This window comes from Ochotona curzoniae, unplaced genomic scaffold, assembly GCF_017591425.1.
Source record: "Ochotona curzoniae isolate NIBS_2020 unplaced genomic scaffold, NIBS_Ocur_1.0 contig_291, whole genome shotgun sequence".
Taxonomy (NCBI): Eukaryota; Metazoa; Chordata; class Mammalia; order Lagomorpha; family Ochotonidae; genus Ochotona; species Ochotona curzoniae.
In genome coordinates, this window is record NW_024465649.1 from 9,340,435 (window position 1) to 9,365,765 (window position 25,331).

A 25,331-nucleotide genomic window follows, 5' to 3' on the forward strand; every position below is an offset into this window, starting at 1 on the left:
AGTTTAAATGATTGAATTGCATTTAACTATTGATTAGAAAACAATTTTTACAAGTACAAGGTAATCAAGCCAGATGCAGTTAATGCCTGTCTTCCATTCAACAAGGTCCACAGAAGTAGGAAACATTTTCCATGATGCATCACATTGTTCAAATCTATTTTTTTCCAGTTTACAAAAAAATTCTCTTGAACTTGACGGAGTTTAAGTATTCCTTGCCAGTTCATACTACATTACGGATCTTTATTGCCCTGTCTTTGCTGCCTCATGCCTCCATACTACCACAGTTCTCAGACTGCCTTCTTTAAGACGTAGTTCGAAGGTCTTCTCCTGAGCTAAGATGCCCCTCTTTGATTGGCAGTACTGTCATTCACATCATAGAGACAATGCCTTTTCCCATCAATGTTATACATTATCTTTTAGTTTAAGACAGTGCTCGTGATATAAGAGTTTGGATTCTAGAGACAGGTTTCCTGAGGTCCATCCCAGTTCTGTCATTTACTAGTGTTACATTGGAAGTTAATGAACTCTGCATAATTGGGTTTACTTTTGCACGATAAATAATTATGCTTACCTGATAGAGAATCTTTGACAGTTAAAGAATATGGTATTGGTAAATTACTTAAAATGGTATCTGTGAAAGAGTAAGTCCATAGCTAATGACTATAACATTTTAGTTCATATTGTTTTAACTGTATTGTATTTGTGTTAGGGTCTATCACCCCACTAGACTCAGACTCTCTTGAAAAGTGAAATATTATCATCTTGAATCTTGAGTGCCTGGTACTGTGTCTATAATATAATAAGAGTTCAGGAACAGATGTGGGTGGAATGAACGAATAGATGAAAATGAGACAATCTGAAAATTCAGAAAACAGACACCCCCTTTATCAGTTATGTAATATAGTTGTCATGTCTCTGACACTTCTTATACTTTTAAAGTAAATTCCTAGTTAATGGAAAAAGCAGTTAAAACATGGGATAAGTGTTTGCTGCACATTTGCAAGAGGGTTTAAATCCAACATCCACACTCTAGTGGCCTGACTTTTTCTATTTTCTTTCCTTTTGCCATTGCCAAAATGAATATCCATTGATGGGATTTCTAGTATTCATCACATGCATCCACCAGATGGATCTGAATAGTTTCTGTAACAACCAATTTGCATTTGGTCTCTGCTTCCAAAATGCCTTCCCATTATAGTTTCCATTCGCCTCCTGTGCACTCCGTCATCTTCTACTGTTGTCTGAAGGCTGTGCCTCTAATTTTGGAAATTGTGGATCAATTTGATACAACTGAGTTGCATGGAGTTAAAACAAGGACTTTATTTTATTGTCAAATCATTACTTGCTCACACATATCAACTTCTGCCATGGAACTAAATTTGTCATGATAATCTTTTGCAGAGTCCCCAAGGTATTATTGCAAAATGGATTTTACCCCATATGCATTTCCAAAGGCTCATTCTTTGGGTTCTGTTAACTAATGGGCATGATTTTTGAGCCAAGATCTTCTTGTTAAGGTTATTATGCTTATTTGGGGCTCATGTTAGGTTTCATGAACTTAAATGAAGAGTAAGTAATAAATTCCTAGAGGAAATTGGGTTAGTATGTGATTAACATCTCGGCTGATGCCGACAAGTGTACGAATGATGGAAACATGTGCTTGTATCGTGATGAAATGCAAATTAGAGACCCTGGAACCAACCCAAGGAATTCTGCCTAAAACTGTTTCATCTCTGTCAGCTTTAATCCGATCGAATGAAAGCATACCTCAGTGCAGTGAGAAAAATGTCAGTGTCTGATACAACAAAGCAGCACACTACCGTTCATTGAGATATTATTAGAATACACACTTTCCATTGTGATATAGTCTGCTGGACTATAGTACAAAGGATTTGATTTCACATTCCATCTGAGTCACTAACTTATGCTATGGATTCTCACAGAGCCACAGTTTTTACATCTGTGAAATTAATTTGCTGAGCTACAGTAATTGTTTTGGTTGGTTCTTTTCCTTCCTAATACAAATAAAAAGTGATATTCATACCCTCCCATGCGTGGTCCAAGGGTTGTGCACACCACTCCTGTACTGGTTACAGCTCAGTCCCTCTCCTTCTGTCCAAGTAGGCATATCAGAGACCACATGAGTGAAACTGCATTTTAAGATAACTTTGAGTCCCATTTGTTTGAATTTATTTAAGAAATTTTAAAGTCAAATAATTCTCACCCTTTAGTGCATCACTATTAATTTTTAAAATATGGTTTACTATGCATTTCCCAAAATATGTATCACAAAACTGAAGCTGATAATGTCTTGACTAAATTTTAGCATTCCCTTCTGATGCTCTCATTTGGTATCTATGGGAACTATCCAGACGGGTAATAGAGAAAAATCCAGGATATTGATTAAATACTTGGGATAAAATAATAATGAGTCTGTTTCTGTAGATAGACATGACTTCTGTGATTTTAGTCATTTCTTCTTGGGAAATGGCTTATGGCAATAGTAACTTCTTAATTCTTAACTTAGTGTACTAAACAGAGCTGCATTTCTAAAATGAGGGCATAAGCTCATTACTTGAAAATAAAATGCAATACTTTGAAAAATTTGAAACTAAAAACAGCAGTGAGTCATGTTTTGAAATGTTACATTGTAGAATATGTATCTGTAGGAAACTAACATGAGTGTGTATAGTGACTGTTAAAATTCTTAGTAATACAGGAAAGATAATAATAATAATAGATATCAAAGACTATTGAAGTTCAGTGTAAAACTTGATTATAAAAAAATCCATATAATTGTGTTTTTCTGATAATGTGATGCCTTAGATAACCTGTAAAGTTTTAAGTCATCAAACATCTAGACAAATTAATCCTTATCAAACCTTTTTGAAACTGCAAAACTGAGGCCACAAATAAAATGTTGAGGCATAGAATACAGGAGTTAAGCATTAATGAAAACAAACCAACAGCAAAACAAGACACAAGGCAGTTCAAAGAATAACACCGATGCTTTAGGTAGAGACAAGATTGCACAGATAACTGGAGAACACAGATTTTAACTCCACCTTGGGAAAAGAGACTAATGTTTGGATTCATTCACACTGACACAGAGAAAATCTCAATAAAGCCCGACTTTACGTAAGAGAGTACATTAAATAAAATTCACCTACTAACACAATGTTGAGACAATGTTGAAATTTATACAACTTGTTTTTATTTATGCTTGGGAAAAGATTTTTGACTTAAGATTTAAGATAAATGAAATTAGAATAAATCCCTAAACCAAATTCAAAAATGACCTTTGGATTTCGGCCAGTAGCAAATAGAAAACATTCAATATCATGTAACTCAGACTTTGCAAGATTTCCATAGGAAAATATGATAAAATAAAAATTCATAATTACAAAAACATATAAGGAGACAAATTAATATGAGTGAAAGTCGGCAGAAACTAAGCAACAAAAATAAGCACCCGAGGACTTCAGAGAAACAGAGAGGATACAAAAGCTAAATACTGACTGTAAAAGATGCTTACATTAATAATATCATGAAAGGGAATTGAAGCTTCTTTTGAAAAAAGAAAATAAGTCATGAAAAAAAAAATCTTGAAACTACCAAATGAAACCGCTTGCAATAAACAAAATTTGCAAATAGGTTAAGCAGTAGTTGAGGCAGTTAAAAATGTAACTAATAAACTGTGGTACAAAAATAGATAGGATGCATATAGACAAATAGAGTGGAAAATATCATGGAAAGTTGTCAAAAGTTCCAGCTTACATTTAAGCTGGCTATATTTTAAAACTATGGAATAAAGGATATTCTAAGTATCAATGACTGTAAATACTTGAGAATTAATGAAATTAAATAAATCCTTTAAAATGCATAAACACATAAAACTTAGAAATCCATGCCTAGAGATATGATCCTAAAATTATAAGAGTGTAACAATTCTGGAAAACAGGCAATGTCTTCTAAGGTGCGACACATATCATACAGCCAAATAATCATGCTCCTGCGATGCCAACAGAGAAAAATAAAAGCTTCAATCCACAAAATATGTACATTAATATATTCATTTCAATTTTCTTTCAATAATCCCATATTGGAAATTAATTGGTGGTTGTTCAACTTTGGCAAATATTGTGCTAAACAGCAATAAAATTTTATGAACTATTGACACACAGTAATTTTTATGCACTCCCAAGACAATTTTGATGACTTTTAAAAATACAATATAACACAATTTTATACTGTATGATTCCATTTATATAGTGGTCACAAAATGACAAATTTATAGAAATTCGAGCAAATTAGTACTTATTGGATATTTGGGAAGGTGAAAAGGGTTGTGATTGCGTTAAGATAGTCCTTGTAGTGACAAAATACACCTCGATTGGGTAGCTTTTATATGATTCTGTACATATAATAAAATAGCATAGTGCTGGACATGGCATGGTAGCCTATAGTGACTAAACTTGTGTTGCATGTACCAGCAATCCCATATAGGCACTAATTTGTATCCCAGCTGCTCCACTTACCTTCCAGCTCCCTGCTTGTGGCCTGGGAAAGCAGTCAAAGACATCCCAAAGCCTTGGGATGCTGCACCCCACCTGGGACACCAGGAAAAGCTCCTGGCTCCTGGCTTCGAGATCAGCTCAGCTGCTGCAATTGTGGCCACTTGGGGAGTGAACAAGCAAATGGAAGATCTTTCTTTCTGCCTCTCCTTCTCTCTGTAAATCTGACTTTCCAATGAAAAATAAATTAATATTAAAAAAACAAACACAGTGCAAGAAACACACATCGTACCTTGTCAATCTCCTGGTTTTGGCATTGTGCTATTGTTATATAAGATGTGATCTGTAGAAAACTTGGATAAAAGGTACATGAAACCCAATTGTATTATTTTTGTACCTCTTTTTGAAGTATAATCATTCCAAAACAAGTTTAAATTCTAAGTAGAAAAATGGCTATAGAATAAGGAAAGATACAAAAAAACAACAGAGAAAATTTAATTTTTCTTTGATGAAATGGTAAAATAACAGTAAACTTATCATAACTAATGATTGAAATCGGGAGGCATTAAAATAATATGTTCAAAATTCCTTATCAATTTTGAATCCTAGACCCAGCTAAACTATCTTTCCAGGTGTGGCTAAAACAAAGGCATTTGCAGACAAAAAGTTGCTAAGGCTTAGGCATGAATATGAAATGTACACTTTAAGATGTGAATTTTGAACAAATTTAGATCATGAAATAAGCAATATTCAAGAAAAACATTAAGAAGAGATACAGATGAATATGTAATTGTTAGTAACTGCTACTTATGAAAAATAAATATTATGTTTATTTATTCTATATAAAAATGTATAAAAAGTATGTGCCAGTTATTATATAAAGGGTATTGCAACATTGTCATCTTCAGGTATGAAATGAATATAGTAAAAAAAATAATCATGAGTTTATGGATTTATAAATAAGAAAATACTACAATACTAGAAAACAATCTTAAAGTGAGACATGAAATTATCTGATTTTAAAAGAATCTCATTTCTTTTTTTGCTTCAAAATGTCGAGAGTTTTTAAAAATCAACTTGGCATTTTAAGTCAATTTATATAAAAATTTAAATATCTTCTAAACTAATACAAAAATCAGCAATAAAGAAAAATCTATTGGAATAAAGAAATAAAGAAGAAATATCTTTAATAAAGAATAAATAGAAAACACAGTTAAAATAAATCCATACTTACCAGTTTTTACAATATATGTAAATAGACTAAAATCAGCTAGATATACCAATGATTTTAAATTCAAAAATCTAAACACATGATACTTTTAAGAAATCCCTGAAGCAGCAAAGACATTGAAAGATTGACATCTTAAAAATAGAAAAGAATTTTATACCAGCTACTATGCAAACCACATTTGTATTTGGTATGAGACATGGCTGGAAGACAAGACACTGAGAAGTTTGTGATGGAAAAGTTGTGTGGCTTTTACAGTTTGCATTAATTCAGTGGTTTTGTTGACAACTACTAGGGGAAAAATAGTATATAAAGCACTATGGTAATGAAAATATAATACGCCACTATGTTTAATCACCTGCTGTTATGATTTACTGCTTTCTATAAAAGGAACTCCTTTCCATAAAGGAATTCAGATGTTCCTTTCCCAAATCACCGACATCTCTGGCTAAAGAGGAAAAATCACTCTGATACATTAAATATACACTGCTTTTGAAAGCTACATATGCAAATTGACAGGGAGGATGAATCGGTTCAAGCAATCAGATCAAGAATTCAGTTCTAAAACACAGTTCTAATACTGTGACCTGTGGCTGTCATCATGAAGTCTAGCCTTCATTGTTAAATGGTTTTGGCACAACTAGGCCTGTTCCCAGATGCTTAATCTGGTCTCTAGAATTTCAGATGTTTATAGCAAAAGCAAAAAAAAAAAAAAAAAAAAAAAAAAAAAACAGAAACAAAAATGAGACTCCCACAAAATTTTTTTTTAAAGATTTATTTATTTTCATTACAAAATCATATATACAGAGAGAGGAGACAGAGAGGAAGATCTTCCCTCCAATGATTCACTCCCCAAGTGACCGCAACTACAGGTGCTGCCCCGATCCGAAGCTGTGAACCAGGAACTTCCTCCAGGTCTCCCATGTGGATGCAGGGTCCCAAGGCTTTGGGCCATCCTCGACTGCTTTCTCAGGCCACAGGCAGAGAGCTGGATGGGAAGCAGGGCCGCTGGGATTAGAACCAGCGACCACATGGGATCCTGGCAAGTTCAAGGCGAGGACTTTAGCTGCTAGGCCATGGCACTAGGCCCAACTCCCACAAATTTTACAAAGAACCTAGATTCCCATCTACTGGTAAAAATATAAGTTAAATAGACTTATATATTGGAAACATTTGCATCAAGCAGCTGGAAACAATTGGAATTGTCTAATGTTTCAAGTTCAGCTTTGCTAGTAAAACGCATATGAAATTACACATATATCAGCATAGTGTTGGGTTTGCATTACTTTCTTGGGTTAGTTCTTTGACTACAACCAGTGCTCATAAACTTGTATTTTCATTGCTTTTTCAGAAAGACCACAGTTAATAGAGACTTAAATTTTTTTAAAGCAACTAAAAATTCTCATTTTTCAGGCTGCTTTGCCGTAGGAATTATTTTTGTTTGGGAATGATGTGTGAAGTCAAATATCTCAGAGTTGAAATAAACCAATGCTAGAACCAAATTTAATGCCTCTCTGTACTTGATGCTGGAATTTGTATTACAATTTGGAAGGTCCTCAGAAGCCATAGTTACCTGAAAAGAATGAAGCAGCCTAGAGGGTTTTCTTCTGGAAATTGCAGCTTCCACCTATTGCCAGTTTCTTCCCATTTCTTAGAAGAAACCAGACATCATGATTTTATGAGAATGCAAGCCTTGTTAAAATTAATTCAAAACTTTGATTAAATCTTTTTCATAAGCAAGGCACTGACCTAGATTCTGATGATGCAAATATGACTAAAACATGATTCATAACTTCAAGGAGTTGCAGAACATGAAATATAATGAATAGTGTGCTGCTAGTCTATAAATGTTTATTTAGAAACAGATACAACAGAGGAAAATTGGAGAATATAATTTCTCCAGTTAGATGAAGTGTAGAGTTAGAAGATATATCTTTTGCCCTATTCCTTAAAAGGCACAAAGATACTTAGCGTTATATGAGCGAGGGAAAGAAATCAAAAATAGTCAAGGCATATACAGTAAAAACTGATCAGGATAGGGTAGCTGGAAATAAATTTTAGGTAAAGTACTCAGCAGCCAGGGTGGAGATGTTTATTATTTATTATTGTTATGTTTATTATGCCTACAAGTGTTTTGCTGGTCTTTGTATTTAAATTAATTTAGCAAAGCAAAGGAGGAAAATGTTAGGAGCTCAGATTTGGAAGATTAAGCTGCAGGAAGGGAATCAAGAGACAGAAAGAAACATTAACAGAGGCGATTGCTCTGGCAACAGAAAGAAGGAAACACTCAGATGAGCAATGGCAACAGAAACAAAAGAGAGGTAGAAATCAAATTAGATGGAAAACTGAGTGGCTGTTGATGCTAGCAACAAGTTGGAAAATCCAGGGGAGGAATTCAAGAGGGAGGAGAGTGGGCTAATGAGGACGTTAGTACCATGAGAATCCTACCTTTTAATTTTGTAGTAGATTGTATCCTCTGACTTCCATTTTAGATTTCTCTGCTGTTTTGTGAAGTTAGAATAACCAAGGAGACATTAGTACCACGAAAATCACATCTTTTGCTTTTATAATAGATACTTCGTCTAACTTCTAATTTAGATTCCTCTTCTGTTTTATGAAGTTAGAATAACTTGTAAAAATAATTTGTCTGTATTTTCGCTTTGTCCCGATAATCTTCCCAACGTTCTACCCTGAAGTTTCCGTATGTATAAATTCACTTTGAGGGTAACAAGGTTATATACAATGAAGGTCATCACTGCTCTAATGTGTTGTACTTTATTTTTATTATTATTTTTATTATTCACGATATAGATCCACAGGCACAGGTGTTCCCCTCTCCAATCCCATATTCTCCCCCTCACACTATTTTTCCCCATATTATTACAAGAGTATAGTCTTACAGTAACAGTTATATATGCAACATTCCACTATTTAATTCTATCATGGCATTGTAGGTATAGGTAGAAAGTTTAATATCCTGTTTTGAAGATATATTGACAGTTCATTGGTAGTCCTCCTTTTATTTGGGAGTAAAGATGCTTATTGCAACATCTATTCACTTCCATATGTGCTAGTTTCCATTATATAGTTCAGTTATGGGAATATATGTGTACACGTGTTTACACATATATCCAATTCCCTTTTATTTTTCATGAAGGTTGCCTTCTATCAGAAAGAACATAAGATATTTGTTCTTTTGGGATTGACTTATTTCACTGAACATAATGGTTTCTAGTTGGGACCATTTGGTTGCAAATGATAGAATTTCGTTCTTTTCAATGGCTGAGTATTATCCCCTATAATACACGTACCACAGTTTCCTTATCCACTCTTCTTTTGATGGGCATCTGGGTTTTTCCATGTCTTTGCTATTGTGGATTGTGCTTCTATAAATACAAGATTACAACTCACGTTCTTATATGTTTAGTTGGCTTCCTTGGATATATTCCCAGAAATGGGATAACTGGGTGATATAGTAGATTAATTTTTAGTTCTCATAGTACCTTCCATTTAGACTTCTGCAGTAGTTATACTTGTCCATACTCCCACCAATAGTGAAATAGGGTACATTTCTCTCATATCCACATCAGCAGCTGTATTTACTAGAGTTCTGAGTGTATGGCAATCTCACTGGAGTTAGGTAGACTCTCCATGTGATTTTTTAAAATTATTTCTCTAATAGCTAGAAAGCCTGAGCATTTTTCGTGTTTCCTTTAGTTATTTAAACTTATTATTTTGAAAAATGTCTCCCTATTTTTTCTCCATTTCTTCACAAAATGGCTCTTGGTTTTGGTGTCACTGAGTTTCTTGACTTCTTTGTAAATCCTAGTATTAATTCTCTATGTTGCACAGAATACAAAGATTTTCTCCCTTTCGGTTGGTTGATTTTTTTTTTTTTTTGCTTTGTTGGTTGTATCCTTTGCTGCACAAAATTTTTTTAGTTTGATGTTGTTAAAATTGTTTATTTTGACTGATTGCCTGCATTTTTCTTTTTTTTAAGATTTATTTATTTTTGTTGCAAAGTCAGATATACAGAGAGTGGGAGAGACAGAGAGCAAAATCTTCCATCCATTGATTCACTCCCCAAGCAGCTGCAACAGCTGCAACTGAACTGATCCAAAGCTAGGAGCCAGGAGCCTCTTTTGTTTCCCAGGCAGGCACAGGGTCCCAAGCCTTCGGGTTATCTTTGGTTTCCCAGGCCACAAGCAGGGAGCTGAATGGGAAACAGAACCACTGGGATTAGAACCAGTGTCCATATGGGATCCAGGCATATTCAAGGCTAGGACTTTAGCCACTAGGCTAAGAAATCTTTACCAATATCTGTATCTATCTATGTCTGAGGTATCTATTATCATATAAACTTTTTCTTATCTGACTCTATTGATTCATATCTTTTTCCTTTTTCTCTTTGATTAGATGAGTTAGTGCAGAATTGTACTGTTGATTTCTCAAAAAAACAGTTATTTGATTTGTTGAACTTATATATTGTTCTTTTGTTCTCTATCATGTTGATTTCTTCCCTTATTTTGATTATTTCTCTTTTTCTGCTCATCTTGGGATTATTTTGCTGCTGTTTTCTGGCTCCTTCAGGTGTGTTTAACTGACTTACCTGGCACCTTTCTAGTTTCTTGATTTGAGAATTAATTGAAATGAACTTTTCCTTTTCACACTTCCTTGAATGTGTTCCACAAGTTTTAATATGTTATGTTGAAGCCTCCATTCATTTCAAGTATTTTTTTTAACACCACATGCTAATCGACTGTGCCACTAGAGCACCATCAAGCACTTATTTTTAATTTTCTCTTTGATTTTTTCTATAACTCATTGTTCATTTATTAGCATATTGTTTAGTCTCCAAGAATTTGCATATCTTGTTAGGTATTTCAACTTGTTGGTTTCTGGTTTCACTCTTTGATGGTCTGAGAAGATGCTTGGTATGATTTTCAGTTTATTTTTTCAATTGTTCTGTGGCCTATATATGATCTATGCTTCAGAAGATTTCACCTACTGATGAAAAAAGTGGATTCTGCATCTATAGGATGAAAAGTTCTGTAGATAGCAATGAAGTACATTTGTTCCGTTTTCTGGGTTAGCTCTATTGCTTCCTGGTTGGATTCTGTCTTGTCGATCTGTCCTTTCAGGTTACTTGGATCTGAAACTCCCCTATATTATTGTATTGGAATCTATGTCTTCCTCAACTTCTATTAATATTTGTTTCATACAGCTGGGTGCCCTAGTGTTTGCTGCATGTACATTAATTATCATAATTTTTTTTCTTAATAGATACCTTGTTCATCACGTGGTGTCCTTCTCTTTCCATACATTCAACAACTCCCATAACTTTTATATTCAGCCTTTTGATGGTGTCCCTTAATTTTTGGATACTTTTCTTATATTTACTCAGTTTCTCTTCAGGCTTTTTGAGTGTTTCAGCATTAAGGCAGGAGGTGCATCTTCTAATTTTAAGATTTTTTTTCTTAACTTTTGTTTGTTTCTTTGTCTTGGGGAAGGCAGATTCACAGACAAGAGAGCTATAGAGAAAGATATTTCATCCATTTACTCACTTGCCAAGTGGCCACAACAGCTGGAACTGAGCCAATCCGAAGCCAAGATTCTGGAGCTTCTTCCAGGTCTCCCAAATGAGTGCAGAGTCTCAAGGCTTTGGGCCATCCTCTAATGCTTTTCCAGAACTGAGGCAGGGAGCTGGATGGAAAGTGGAGCAGCCAGCACATGAACTGGTGCCCATATGGGATCAGGCATGTGAAGGTAAGGATTCAGCTACCAGGCTATCTCACTTGAAGATTCTTTCTTCTTCTTCACTCATTCTGTCATTGAGGATTTCTGCTGAATTTTTATTTTGCTGTATTGTATCCTTCACTTCTAATAGTTCAGTTTGATTTTATTTTATTTGAATATTGTTATGTATTTCTTAAATTCATTGAACTCCTGTATGGGCTTCTTGTTGTTTTTAAGGGGCTTTTAAGAATTCTTTTTAATTCATAATCTAGCAGTTACTCAGTGTCTTCCTCAGTTAACTCTGAGGATTACCTAGTCTTTTGTAACGGACTCTTTTGTAATGGAAGCATCAGTAACCTCATTCAGTGTGTCTTTGCCTCTTCTTTTATGCTTTGCATTTGTAACTCAGGTTAGCAGAATCTTTCCCTTGAGACCTATTTTAAGCAGTGTTGTCTCGAAGTCTAAAGGTCTACTTTACTGATCCTGTTCCATGCCCGGTTCTCTGTTTGCTGTCACTTGGGCTACTCCCTCCAGCAAGTTTCAGTCCCAGGATCCTGTGCTAAATTCCTGCCATGGCTTTTGCAGCCATGGCTCCTGGGTTGTCACTCTCTGCCCCCTGTGATCCTGTGTTGTGGCCGCACCATTGTCTGCTTAGCCTTTTCCCTCATCCAGTTTCAGAAATGCAAAGGATAAAAGGAGACACCAGCTGTGACTTTGGACTGCATCATGGGGCTCTTATTGCTGCCTTTTGCATGATTTTTTTTCTTTCCTCTTTTTGCCAGACCTGCTGACAGGTCTGCACCTACCTGGACCTATTTTGGATGCAGTCCATGGGATGCCACATCAGTATTATTTTCCCAGTGGTACCAGTACAGTGTCTTTTGTTGGAAGTAAGTTCTTCCATAACTTTGCACATGTACAGCTCCATTGTGTCCTCTCCCCAGTCTTTGCCACCAAACTCAAAAATGGTACCTGATGTGCCATTGGTAGCGTCTGACCCTGAAATCCATCTTGTTCCCACACTGTTCACTAGGCCTCTGCAACTCTGCTTCTGCTCATCATTGGTTTAAAACAAAATCAGCATACCTGCAGTTCTATGGCTGGGGTCACCCCCAAGTTCTTCATGATCTCCACTTACCACTTGACTGCTGCTGGAGCTCCAACCACCATTGGAATATCTGTTAACTGCAGCATTGCTGCACTGCCTCTACTGCTTCCCCATGTCCATGGCTCTCCAGGTGTCTCTGTGCCATCAGCCTGTCCTCTCCTATTTTCAGGATCCACTCCTCGCTTCTTCTCATTGACTAATTCTTCTTCAAATATTTTAACCTGTCCTTACTCTATCATTTCACGTCTCCCTGCATTTTCATTTCATTAAGCCCTACAAAAGTCAGGTAACTGCATAGCCATTTTCTAGTTAGCAACTTAGGATGAGTTAAGAAACTTCTCTGAATCAATTGCTTCACTTTAATACAGAGATAAGAATAAGAGCTCTTGTTTCCTTGTTGTGACGTATGGAGGTAAATAGTAAGAACATGCTATCAATCATTGAGAAAGCATTATTTAATTGTCAGTTGTGGATGTCATTACATTTAGCACACCTAATGTATATTGTAAGTTAAAAGAAACACCAACTAAGAATTTGTGAAAATATCACATGCTTACAGTGGTGCTGTCCAGGCATCCTGTGCTGAGGGATCCATGTGCTGAGAAGTATCCAATAATTTATTATCTTGCTCATTTATTCAGTACTTGTCTCTCCATCCATCTGTGGCTTTCACTATTCAATAGACTAGTGTTGACCATTTGTCAAGCACAGATCTAAATGCTGTGAATTCACAGAACACCCAGACATGTTAAAAGATAGAGGAATCAGTGATTGTACTGTAATGGGTAGAATGGGACACATAGGTCTCCCCTCCTCCCCCACCAAAAAAAAAATTGCCCAGAAGAAGCAGAAAGGAGATTGTTTCTCTCAAGGCTGAATTGGATTTTAAAAAGAGAAGTTTTTCACCAAAATCTTTGGTGTGGAGACAGGGTGATGCATGGTGACTCATCTATATGTAGTCAGTCAGTAGGTACTGGCTTGCCTTTGGTTGGAAGGAATAGTTGTGCATAAAGTAGCTGAGAGGCAAGCGTGGGGAGGATGAAGAAGCATGTAAAAACATGAAGGCAGAAATCCAAGGGCTTTTGATTCATAAAAAAGGAAATCAGGTCTCCTGTGAGCAAGGGGAACCCTGGAAACATGTGATGACATATTTACTTGTTTAGAAGAACCTCCTTGGTGGGATTGGATGATACAGAGGACAGAAAGGACATGGGCCAGTGGCATGTCCAAGGTGAACTCTCCTTAGCTCCCTGAGGAAACTGCAACATGTCGTTCATGGAGTAGGTTTATTGAAATCATGAAAAACTGGGGCAATTCAAAATAGCTCCTCCCAACAAGTCCCCCAATGTCTAAATTCAGTAAGTCTGTATTATCTTAGGTCTTGGGATGCTAATTATTTTGACTAATTGTCAACACTGGCAATTACCATGAAGGATACCTTATCATTTCTTACAATGAGCAATGCTAATTAAAATGGATTGTGCTAGAGCTTCAGCAGAAATTGTACTCACCACTTTTTTTCCTATATTTAAAACATGAACTTATTGTGTTGATTTGGTGAGCTACAGAAGGCACACTTATTATCCCATTGTTTATTTCCTAATTCTGCTGGTGAACCATGTTGGCAATAATTATGACATGTCAGAAAAACAGTAAGAGTAACTGAGTTTGTGTTATAAGAAATGCCCTAGATTCATATTGGCTGACTGATTGATTCTCTCATTCATTACTTCATCTGACAAAAGTGTCCTGGATAACTTTTAGGTACCAGGAACTGTGCTGGACGCAAGGGAAACAAATGAACATGCTGTGATTTAAGGAATTTGTCAACTAGTAATAAAGATTCATCATAAGATAACTGCATGTGGTATACAAAGGTATACTTGGCAGACATCAGCTGGGCCTGCAAGAGATCATAAATAGAGATTTCAAAAAGAAGCAGAATTTTAGATGAAAGCTTCAGACTATGAGCAGAGGGACTTATTCATTTGGCTTTTATTGTTATTTGTCTGTACTTGGTGAATTTTAAGAATCATTAAGGATTTCAAAGGAAATTAGCCAGAGAACTAGAGAATCAAGACTAGAGATTGACCCTTGAAAGTTCAGGTTGAAAAGAAGAGGAAATTCACCTGAAGCCAGGCAGGTGCCATAAAGTATATAAATACAAAGTGAGACGGAAGAATGAGAGGATGGTGCCCAGAAAGGAGTGCCTAAGACACAAGGGCAGGCAATAGTAGCTCTGCCTATTACACATAGACTCTAAGTGAGCATTGTAGAGGCACCTTGCTTCAACTCCCCCTTTAGGTGTGAGGTATTCAAGTGTTGATCAGCTGAGAGCTCAAAGCTGGGTTCCACTCTAGGCTTATCAAAGGTCACAAGGGAATTTTTGGTCAAAGTCAGGCTTCCTTGTAAAGATCCAGCTTGTGCTCAATGACTAGATTCAATCCTGTGCGTAGACTTGAGATAATTACCAAGAGTCACTTTAACCCACAGTTAAGGCTTCCGAAAGTGATGTATGTATAGCTTCAGAAAGTTGTTAAATCCTGTCACATGCATGAACAAAAGGAGGAGAAGAAAAGAAAATCTAACACTTAATGATTAGAATGTTTTACATTTTCTGTAAAACCTTATTTCCAATTTTATATGTCACAGATAAACAGGCTTTTCTTCTTTCTCCTCTTTCATTTTTCAGAAACAAAACATTTGCTTATTTATTTGGAAAAAAATGTCACTTGTTAACATTATTTTTCCAATGTAGGAAATACTGAAAATGCAAGCATTAGTTGAACGTTGGTATTAGGAATTTTTACAGGTTTTTGAGAGGTGGAGACAATGATGAAGACAGAGACAGAGAAAGAACTGCCTTTCCTTGACTCACTCCCTACATATTCGCAAGGGCCAGGTCTTGGCCAGAGCCAGGGCTGGAAATCAAACACAGGCATTCTGGGGTGATACACGAGTATACGAACTGCAAGTCCAAATGTTTGCTCGCACTCTTTTATTTAAAATCGTTATTGCCTATGAGCTACTTATGCAGTGTTGAAGCTGGATGGTGGGAGAACTACACTTTTCTGTTTCTTAGGAAAATCAGAAACATCTTTTTTTTTTTCTGTTTCATAAAACCACTTTTCCCCTTATGGGTCTCTCCTCTGTTGATGGCAGTTTCTCACAAATCATTTCACATCTGTTTCATGTCCCCTCACTCAGCTACCAGCTTTGCAGGACAATGTCACAGTAACTTTATTCTTCTACCCACATTTCTTGCATGCAATTAGTACTGACAGCATCTGTTTTCTGTTCCAGAATCATGGCTGTCTTCAGTGAATTATTGATCGTTTTCATTTCAAAACTTAAAAATTAATCGTGGAACCTGAATTATTCTCCTTGCATAATAGTTGTACAGCAGAACCAAGTATTGTGTTCAGATGAAGCATCCATGTTTTCAGTTCTCATGTCAAAATCCTTTCATGTTCACCAGAGAAAAAGTCTCAGCACCAAATTTCAATGGATACCCTTTTGCACACTCATTCAGTTGCTTTTCCAACAGCACCAGCATTTCCCAAATTTTAAATGATACCCTTTAGTGTTTCAAGTCCCATCATCACCTCTTCTTCCATCTTCACATATTTTCAACTAGACACAATCCTCCTCAGAACTGGGCTCCCGAGGCAACTGGACTGTTAAAGTCTGCTAGCCGATGAACTTGGATATGGGTGGGATATTCTGCTACGTCAATCTCATGTTATTCTCTTCTTTGGCTTATCATATGTTTGGAAAGAAGGCTTCCCTAGGAACATAAGAGAAATCCATGTTCTTTTGCCTGCTCTATTTCTATTCTCACATTTAATTAATTGGGAAATAATTTTACATTGGAACTCATTTTCCCTCGAAAGTTTGTACTTTATTTTATTACTCTACTATACATTTTCTTTCATTGTTTTATTGGCATTTTTTTAATTTCCAAGGTTTTTTTTAACAGTTTGTTTTTGTTGTATAGTTCTGTTATATAGTATCTTCTCAGCTATTTTAAAGGAAACGTATTTGATTAAAAAAATACTTCTATTTTGGTTCCTAATATTTTGTTCCTTCTATATTTACACTTAAAAGCTCTATAGTCTTAAACTTCATTGTGTCCATCTTCTTTGTGTATCTTATTCTTGATTTTCCATTTCTCTTTCAGAATAAGATATTATAAAGTCTGGGGGTTTGTGGGAGAGGGTTAATAATGCTTAAGGCTGACAGGTGCTGCTGAGACAGCTAAGCAGGGGCCAAAACAGGGCAGAGACCTGCCTGCTGAAACACAGGGCTGATTGCTCCAACAGCAGGCTTCACCTTCTGTAGTTATCCTTACAACTTACTCTACAAATTCCACCACAGTTACTTTTCCAGGTATGAACATTCCTGGGAGTTCATCAGTATAGGCTGTCCTCATTCAACAATTGGTTTTCTATCTTCTGCTTGTTGGAGACCTTTCCAACAGTTTGTCATACATTGGGTCAATTTTCTTGTTTGGGAAAGTTTGGGAATTGTGACCTTTTTAGACACCTTATTTTTAATCTTAGTAGCAAATGGAACAGAAGATCAGCACTTTTTCTTCATAACATCTTGAACCAGGTGAATCTCCTCTTGTATTTATGCATATGTTTGTTTGCTTCTTTAATAACAACCCCCTGGTTACCCCATCCACTTTTCTAGTACATTTTCTGGCACTGCTAAAATGCATAGCTATATGGGTTGATAGAACTCCCCCTTCATCCAGAGAGATGTGTCAAAGTCTGAATGTCCCCCACATTAGAATATTGGCTTGTTTGGAGTACAGTTATTGTGGGAATAATTACTGTAAGCTACTGTGAGGACATACCAGGATAAAGTGCTTCCCCAGTCTTTATAAGGACTAGCGTCTTTAGATCTTTATAAGAAGAATGTCATCTGAAGATGCACATTGCACAGAGAGAAATGCCCTGTGAGAACAAAGGCAGAGATTGGCACTCTGTCGCCACAAGCCAAAGAATGCCGAGAACTTTCTGAACATCAGCAGAAGTAATGACAAGGTAAGGAAAGCTGCTCTCCTACAACTTTCAGCAGAAGCATAGTCTTGCTGATCTTGGCTTTGCACTTCCCATTTCCATATTATGAGAAAATATATTTCTGTTGTTTTCAGTTATCCAGTTTGTGGAATTGTATATGGCTACGCTAGAGAATTTACACAAATGAGAGTAGCTACAATTAACAACCCAGTAAGCGTTTAAAGATATGAAGATATAAAAATCACCTGAAGAAATACTCCTTTGAATCAACATGAAAGGATTAAAACCAGTGACACTGGGAGGCAGGGGCCTTGTTGCTGAAGCATTATCCTCGACTGCCTACTTATTGGCATACACTTTACACTAGTTTATGATCTTTGTTGCCAATATGCTCAGTGGGTATATCCTCCACTTCTAAGCACCAGCACCCCATATGAGCACTGGTTCATGTCCCAGCTGCTCCACTTCCCACCCAGCTCCTTGCTAGTGGTATGGGAAATCAGTAGAGGATGGCTTAGGTCCTTGCATCCTTGCATCCTTGTGGGAGACCTGAAAGAAGGTCCTGTCCCCTGGTTTTAAATCAACTCAGCCCTGGCCTTTGTCATCATTTGGGGAGTGAATCAACAGATGGAAGATGTCTCTCATTCTCTCTGTAAATCTGCTTTTCAATAGAAATAAATGAATCTCTTTTTATATATAAATAGCCCTATACTTCTTGCCCTGTCAAAATGTTCATGCCCTAACGTCTAGATCCTTTAACTGTCACTTTACATGACAGAGGCTCAAGATAGAGTTCAGGATGCCTATGAGCTGGTATTAAGATAATCCTCAGTCAAATATAATTATAAGCATTCTTATTCGTGGAAGAGGGAAGCACTGTAGTGCTGGTGTGTGTGATGTCATCTAATGACTCAACCCGTTGTGGATGGTATTGAAGACACAGCAGGAGGACCTGGAGAGGATACCTGCAAAGGATATGCACCAGCTACAATGCTGGAACAAGCCAGGACACAGATTCTCCCCTGGAGAGAGTAAGGAATGGATCTCTGAGGATACCTTGGCTAGTCCAGTGAAACCTGTGTCAGACTGTTCACATACAGAGCTGTAAGGAAATGCATCTGTGTTGTGTTAAGCCAGTGATGTGATGGTAATTTTGTATAGCAGCATTAGGAAACTGATATGCAATCCCACTAAACAGTCAGGCTCAAAACTACAACAAATTACCCCAACTGGGAATGAGCTAATACTGAGCACCCTGGAATTCTCTTACCTATACTAGATCCTAATCTCATAACATAGCCAACATTTACTTTTAGCTGTCACCTGATGCTGTTTACTCACATCAAATTCACAGAAAATGAAAGCCTCTAAGATTTAAGTGCACATTGGAAAATAACATTTAGCAAAAGGCCATTTCCATTATAGCTTAGATCTTGCTACTAGGATGGGCTTTGGAATCAGGAAGGACTGGCTCCTAATCCTCATTCAAACTGCTTAGAAACCATATGAACTTGAATAAGCAATTTTACCTCTATGGCTTTCATTTCATCAGTAAATGACAGTAATAGTACCAGCCTCATGGGGTTACTGTGTTGTCTAAATGAGATGATTTATCTAAGGTACTTACACAGAGGGTGACCCATCGTAATGTGGAAAAGCTATGGAGTAGTCTGATGTGGGGTTTATCTCCAGAAACTATTTCCTGCTACTATTTCCAAAGGCATAGAATAAAATTCTCACGACTCTCCTCCTTTGTCTCTTCTCCTGAAGTATGTGTGTTGAACCCAGAGTGTGACTCTGAAGTGCTACAAACATAGCATTAGATGAGGAAGTTTAAATAACCAAAACATAAATCTCTTCATTAATTCAGAGCTTGGTTGATAAACACCCTTTTCTCCATCAGGTTATCTCTGTGATTCTGGTCTGAAGACTATGTGAGTGTTCTAAGAATGGCTAAATGTGAAGAGAACAGTCCCCAGCCCCACCCTACTCTTCTGTCTGAAGTCCCTTCTGCATCCCCTAAAATCAACGTTTGTTCAGTATTTTGTTGGGGCTTTTAGCTAGCAGCTGTGTGCTTGTTCTTTTTTTTAAAGATTTATTTATTTTTTAATTGGAAAGGCAGATGAACAGAGAAGAGGAGAGACAGAGAAGAAGATCTTCTGTCCAATGGTTCACTCCCCAAGTGACCACAACAGCCAGTGTTGTGTCGATCCAAAGCCAGGAGCCAGGAACTTCCCGGGTATCCCATATGGGTGCAGGGTCCCAATGCCTTGAGCCATCTTCAACTGCTTTCCCAGGCCACAAACAGGGAGCTTGTTGGGAAGTGGAGCTGCAGGGATTAGAACCGGCGCCCATATGGAATCCTGGCGCATTCAAGGAGAGGACCTTAGCTGCTATGCTAACTCACTGGGCCCAGTGTGTGCTCATTCTTGAAGCAATCTACCTGCAAAATCTTTTCTGAGTTCTAGAGTTAATCATAGGCTCTCCCTCATCACCACCAAATAGACTCCCACCTGAAGAAGATACTCACCTAAGGTCAAGCGAATGGAATCTCGTTCATATCTGAACTAGATTCAGCACCTAACTTGGCCACTTGGGAGCCATTTGAGCAAGTTATTTAACTTCTCTGTACAGCATGTTTTTCTTCTATAAAATGGGTATAATAACTGCCTTCCAGAAGGAGTGTTCAAAATGGCTGATAGATAACAATGAGCTGCATGCTGGACTTTGTAAGTTCAGTAATAACACTAATGTTAATTACATCATTACTAGTGATATTGCTTCTGTTTTCTCTACAAAGCTACTCTCCAGCCTCCCTCAGGCTTCTTCCCAGCCTGCCCCCTGCAGATACATTCCAGAACATTCCACTGCTCTGCTAAGCTAGTCCCTGTAGTTTACATTACATTAGGTACTGAGTCAAAGAACGTACTTCAATATGGCATCATCTCATAAAAGCCTTACCTGCCCCCTACCTGACAGAGAGATTAGGGGAGCTTATTAAGATAATGTCTTTCTGGTACTTACAGACCCTTGAAAGACATTCACTAAATAAACAGAGGTATTAGATTTTTGCGTTGTTTGTTTTAGCTCTCAATTGTATTAAGAGGTCCTCTGCAATGCTTCTCACACTGCAGGCATTGTTAAATACTGCTAAGCCCAGAATGGTAGTCCATGTAGCTCACCTGTGCCTTTCTCTGTCTGGCTCTCCCTCAGTCCTCCTGCTATCCATCTCTCTTTAATCTGGAATAGATTCCTTTCCTCCCTGCAAGGCTCCTGCTCCACTGCTGTAGAACAGAAGCATGGGAGAGCTTTGGAAAACTCTGGATGATCAAATCATAATGCAGACCAGCAGTATTGAATGTTTGAAGGTAGGACTCAGGTACTTGTTCCAACATGTTCCAGGTGATTGCAATGTATAACCAAGCCTGAAATCTGTGCTCATCTGACTCCAACAGTCTGCCAGGTCCCAACTGATGACACCTGTAAATAGCCAAAGAAATATTTTATCTTGTTGTCCTACCCAAAAGAGAGCTTCATCAGGACCTGTACCACCTCTCACTTTTCTTCACTGTCAGTGAGCAACAATACTTAGCAAAGGATGAGTACTCAATCTGTATTTCTTTGCCTGAAAATATTCCCTCAGCCAAAAGGATTTCCCCATGACTCTGGTCTCCAAGATAATTACATCAAATATTTCTCATTGCTCCTAATGATCTATCAGCTGGTTATTCAGATTCTCCCATATGAAAAATCATATCATTAAGACTACTTTCATTGCATTATGTACCAGGAAAAGCAGATCCTTGTCATGTATTCTGAGTACCACTGCCACCCAAGGGTGCTGGTACTCTGGGGGCCTCCTCAGGATGGCCTGGCATACAGGGGCATAGAGAACAGAACACATATTCTCATGAAACACCAGAGCCAGACTCACCTCAGTTACTAGGTGCCTGTGTATTTTCTTTACTTCTCAAATCCCAATGAAGAGACATCATGACTCAACTAAGCAACCATTTCCTACTCGCAGTTCTAGAAACTGCAACTTTAAGATCAAGTTGCTGTTAGGTTTGGTTTCTCACTTGGCCTCTCCACCTGGCTTTCTGGTAACTACTTTCGTGCCCTGTCCTCACAACGTGGACAGGGAAAGTGAGGACAGGGAAAGAGACAGATCTTTCTGGTGTTTGCTTATGTAAAAACACTATCTCTATCGTATTAGTGTCCTTCCCTTATGACCTTATTTAACATCAATTGTCTCCTTTCAGCCCTGTCTTTTAAATATAGTAACACTGGAGCTTAGAACTTCAAATGCGATGCTGGTGGGGAGGGGAGGAGCACTGCACCGTGCTCTTTGTGGACTGCATTGTCCACAGTAAGGACAGCTTTAATAGGAGTTTAAATTACACCAATATTCATTCTCTCTCCCCCCCCTTACCCTCTCTCCCTTCTATTCACCTCTTAGTTTCACTTAAGAGGATCAAAAACTTTCAGAGGTGAGGAATCAGAACTTCATAGGTTGAATAGGAATTTCTTTGTCAACAAGCTTCCAAGTTGAGGAAACAGCAACTGAATAATTAAAGACCTGACCTATCTGTGGATCAGTAAAAACGTCATGAGTTTTCACCAAAACATGGGGATGGGACATGGTAAAAAATTAAAGAGAAGTAGTTTAAGGCCATGGCATTGATGGTCAAGAAGCTACACTGAGAACTCCAGAGTTTTGCCAAATAGACTCCATCTTTTTCAGCATATTTCATTTTTCTCCTCAGCCGGATGACTGGGTACCTAAGGGCAACAATCTTAGGAAATATCTCATTGTGCTGCATCTTCTAGTCTAAGACACTGCCTAAAATATGACCTGGAACATACATGGGCAGGGAAGAGCTGTCCTTTCTCTTTTTGTTTGTTCTGTTGGAATTAAAGCCATCTGGAGCTCATTTTATAAGATTGGCGTGAGGTCCAGCATTGCTCTATTGCGGCTTCCTCTCTCCAGTCTGATCTTGAATGCTCCAGGTGAGAAGGGCCCTGCAACCTGCTCACGGTAGCAACTTCTCCTGGTGGCCCTCTCTACAATTGCCAAGCGTGAGCACAGTTTTTGTTCTTGGACATCTGTTCTGTGGAAAAGTTCTGTGGCTTGCAGTGTTGTGTGTTTCTTTTTTTTTTTTCTTCAACATAGCTAGCTCTACTCCAATCTATTGTTTCCTAAAACATGTTTTTCACCTCTAGGTGTTCTTTCCAAACTGTCTTGATTCTATGTCTTTTTAAGCCCCACATTTCTGTTTTCCCTTGAAATTAAGGATTATTTTTTTAAATCAACAATCTTAAAGCACAAACTTCATTCCTCTCTCTCACTTGGGCAATCTGAATTTATTGCATTGATGCGCTTGACCTCTGAAACACAAATGCCTGTTTAAAATAAAAGGCTGATTATTATATAATGAGCTATATTCACTTTACTAAATAGTTAACTTAAACATAAACATATGTATATATTTATGCTGAATAGATGTATAATTTATGCTAATGATAATTACAAATAATACAAAAGCATAATAACTGCAGTGCAGCACTGGTATTCATTATGAATGTTTCATTTTGTTTCTGCTCAATAATTTGATTGGATGTTGACAATTTGACATGCCTTAGGGACTGTGCGGTGTACTGGAAGGGAGCATTGACAGGCCAAAACTGTGTTTCTCTTGCTCACATTAAACACTGAGGGAACAGAAAGTTCTATGTGTGGTCATCTGGAGACCCAGGACCTTTGGGCTTCTTGCTTCATACAAGGAGATGACAATGCCATCATCTTAGCACAAGATGCAATGGAAGGTGCAAGGGCTACCAATTGTTGAGTTGCTACACAGAAATGAATTAAAGATGATCAGGAGTAGCATCAAATTCTAAGTTACCATAAGAAGCTGGAAAATTTAGGAGACCTTTTGGATTACTGGGTGTTCATTGTCTTTACTAAAGAGGTGATTTTAGAGCATGAATGTTAAAGAATTTGAATCTGTATTTTAAGATCTACCAGTGGGAAGATACAATAAAAGCATCCCTTTTCCTTGATGAGTTTTTAGCTTATTAAGAAATAAAATAACTAAAATGTAGGTCAAAATATGGCCTATGTTAATGATTGGGGAAAACTTGTTAGGACATGACTTTTTATTGGATGAGTGAATCTATGGATGGAATCCAAGAATGAGTGTGAGAAGTGGGGTGCCAGAGCAGCCCCCATGAATATAAAAGGTGTTGCAGGATGGCAGCTGGCCCAAGGCCAGGAGGCAGGGTTGGTCTCGCCAGCAGGTAAACAAGAAGTCACAGGGATAGGCTGATGCCCTCGCTGCAATTATGTCATTGCTACTGGCCTATCAGGTAGTGCCAAGTGGACCCACAGGGAGATGTGATTGCTGAGGAGCAGTACAAAAGCAGCCACTAAAAGCAATAAGACGGAGGGGGAGGAGAACGGGGCAGCAGAGAAGGGTACAAAAGCAGTAAGACCTATGGGGAAAAGAACAGGGAGTAAAGCAGTAAGACTGACGGGGAAAAAAGCTAAGACATACAGGGAGAAAAGCAGCGGAGAAAGGTATTAAAGCAGATGCTTTTGCTATAGGGGTTCAGTTGCAGTTCCTGACCCTCAAGCGTGTGCCTCGTAGGTAGTGTCGCTGTGGGTTGGCAACAAATGAGACATCTGGATCAGGAAAGATTATGGCATGGTAAAACAGAGGGTAACTCCTGTTTTCCAAGAGATGAGATAATAGTCTTTGAGACAGGAGAAAGAAAAGTAACAATGAGAATCCTACAATATACCTTCCTATAAAATAGCTCATTCAGCACTCTGTGGGTGTGCTAAGTGAAACGGTGGGGCAGAAGGCTCATGGTACTCCCAGAGGAAGTGCAAAGAGGTATTGATGAACACTTACTAGTCGTATTCTTTAAACCAAGCCTTTCTGAGTATCTACTTGCTCATCCATAAAATGGTAATCATAATATCTCACTATCCCTCTTCCTGAATCTTTTACAACTACTGGAAATTAGGAGATATGCTGGACTTGTAATGGGGAAGAGCTTTTCAACTGCCTCCCATAAAATGCTCATGAATGCTTGAGACAGAATTACTGTCAAATTTATAAACACTAGATGATTTTAAATACTTTCACTTTCCCCAACACACAAAAAATGCTAATAATTCTGAGTTGATTCTCTCCAACAGCTGCCTCCCACCTCCGGCAAGCATTTCCTCAGATATCCACTAGGGCTCTTTCTCTTTCTAATAGTAAATATCTTAACACCCCCTCTCCAACCAAATGGAAACCATTCACTTTTGCTTTCTATGAAGTTTCCATTTTAACTCTTCTATGACTTCCTATGTCGGTTAGTCTGGCACTAAAGAATGAAAACTAACTCAGTTGAAAATAGTGATTTTCAGAAAAGTACTCTTTCGATTTCCTAGTGAAAGACTAATTAATCTGTGGCGCAAAGAGCCTAAGGTTAAATATTCTGAGATGGGAAATTATTTTTAACAAATCTAAAAGATATTTGAAAGTAGAAATGTTTTAAGTGAAAGTATTAAATTATACAATTATATGTGTAGACTCTGCCATTGAGGGAGTTATTTTCATGGTGTAGGCTGGAATTCAGCATAAAAATATTTACTGCTCTGAAATGTCAATATGAAATAATCAGGATCTAAAATTAAATATTTACTATATAATCAGGCTGCA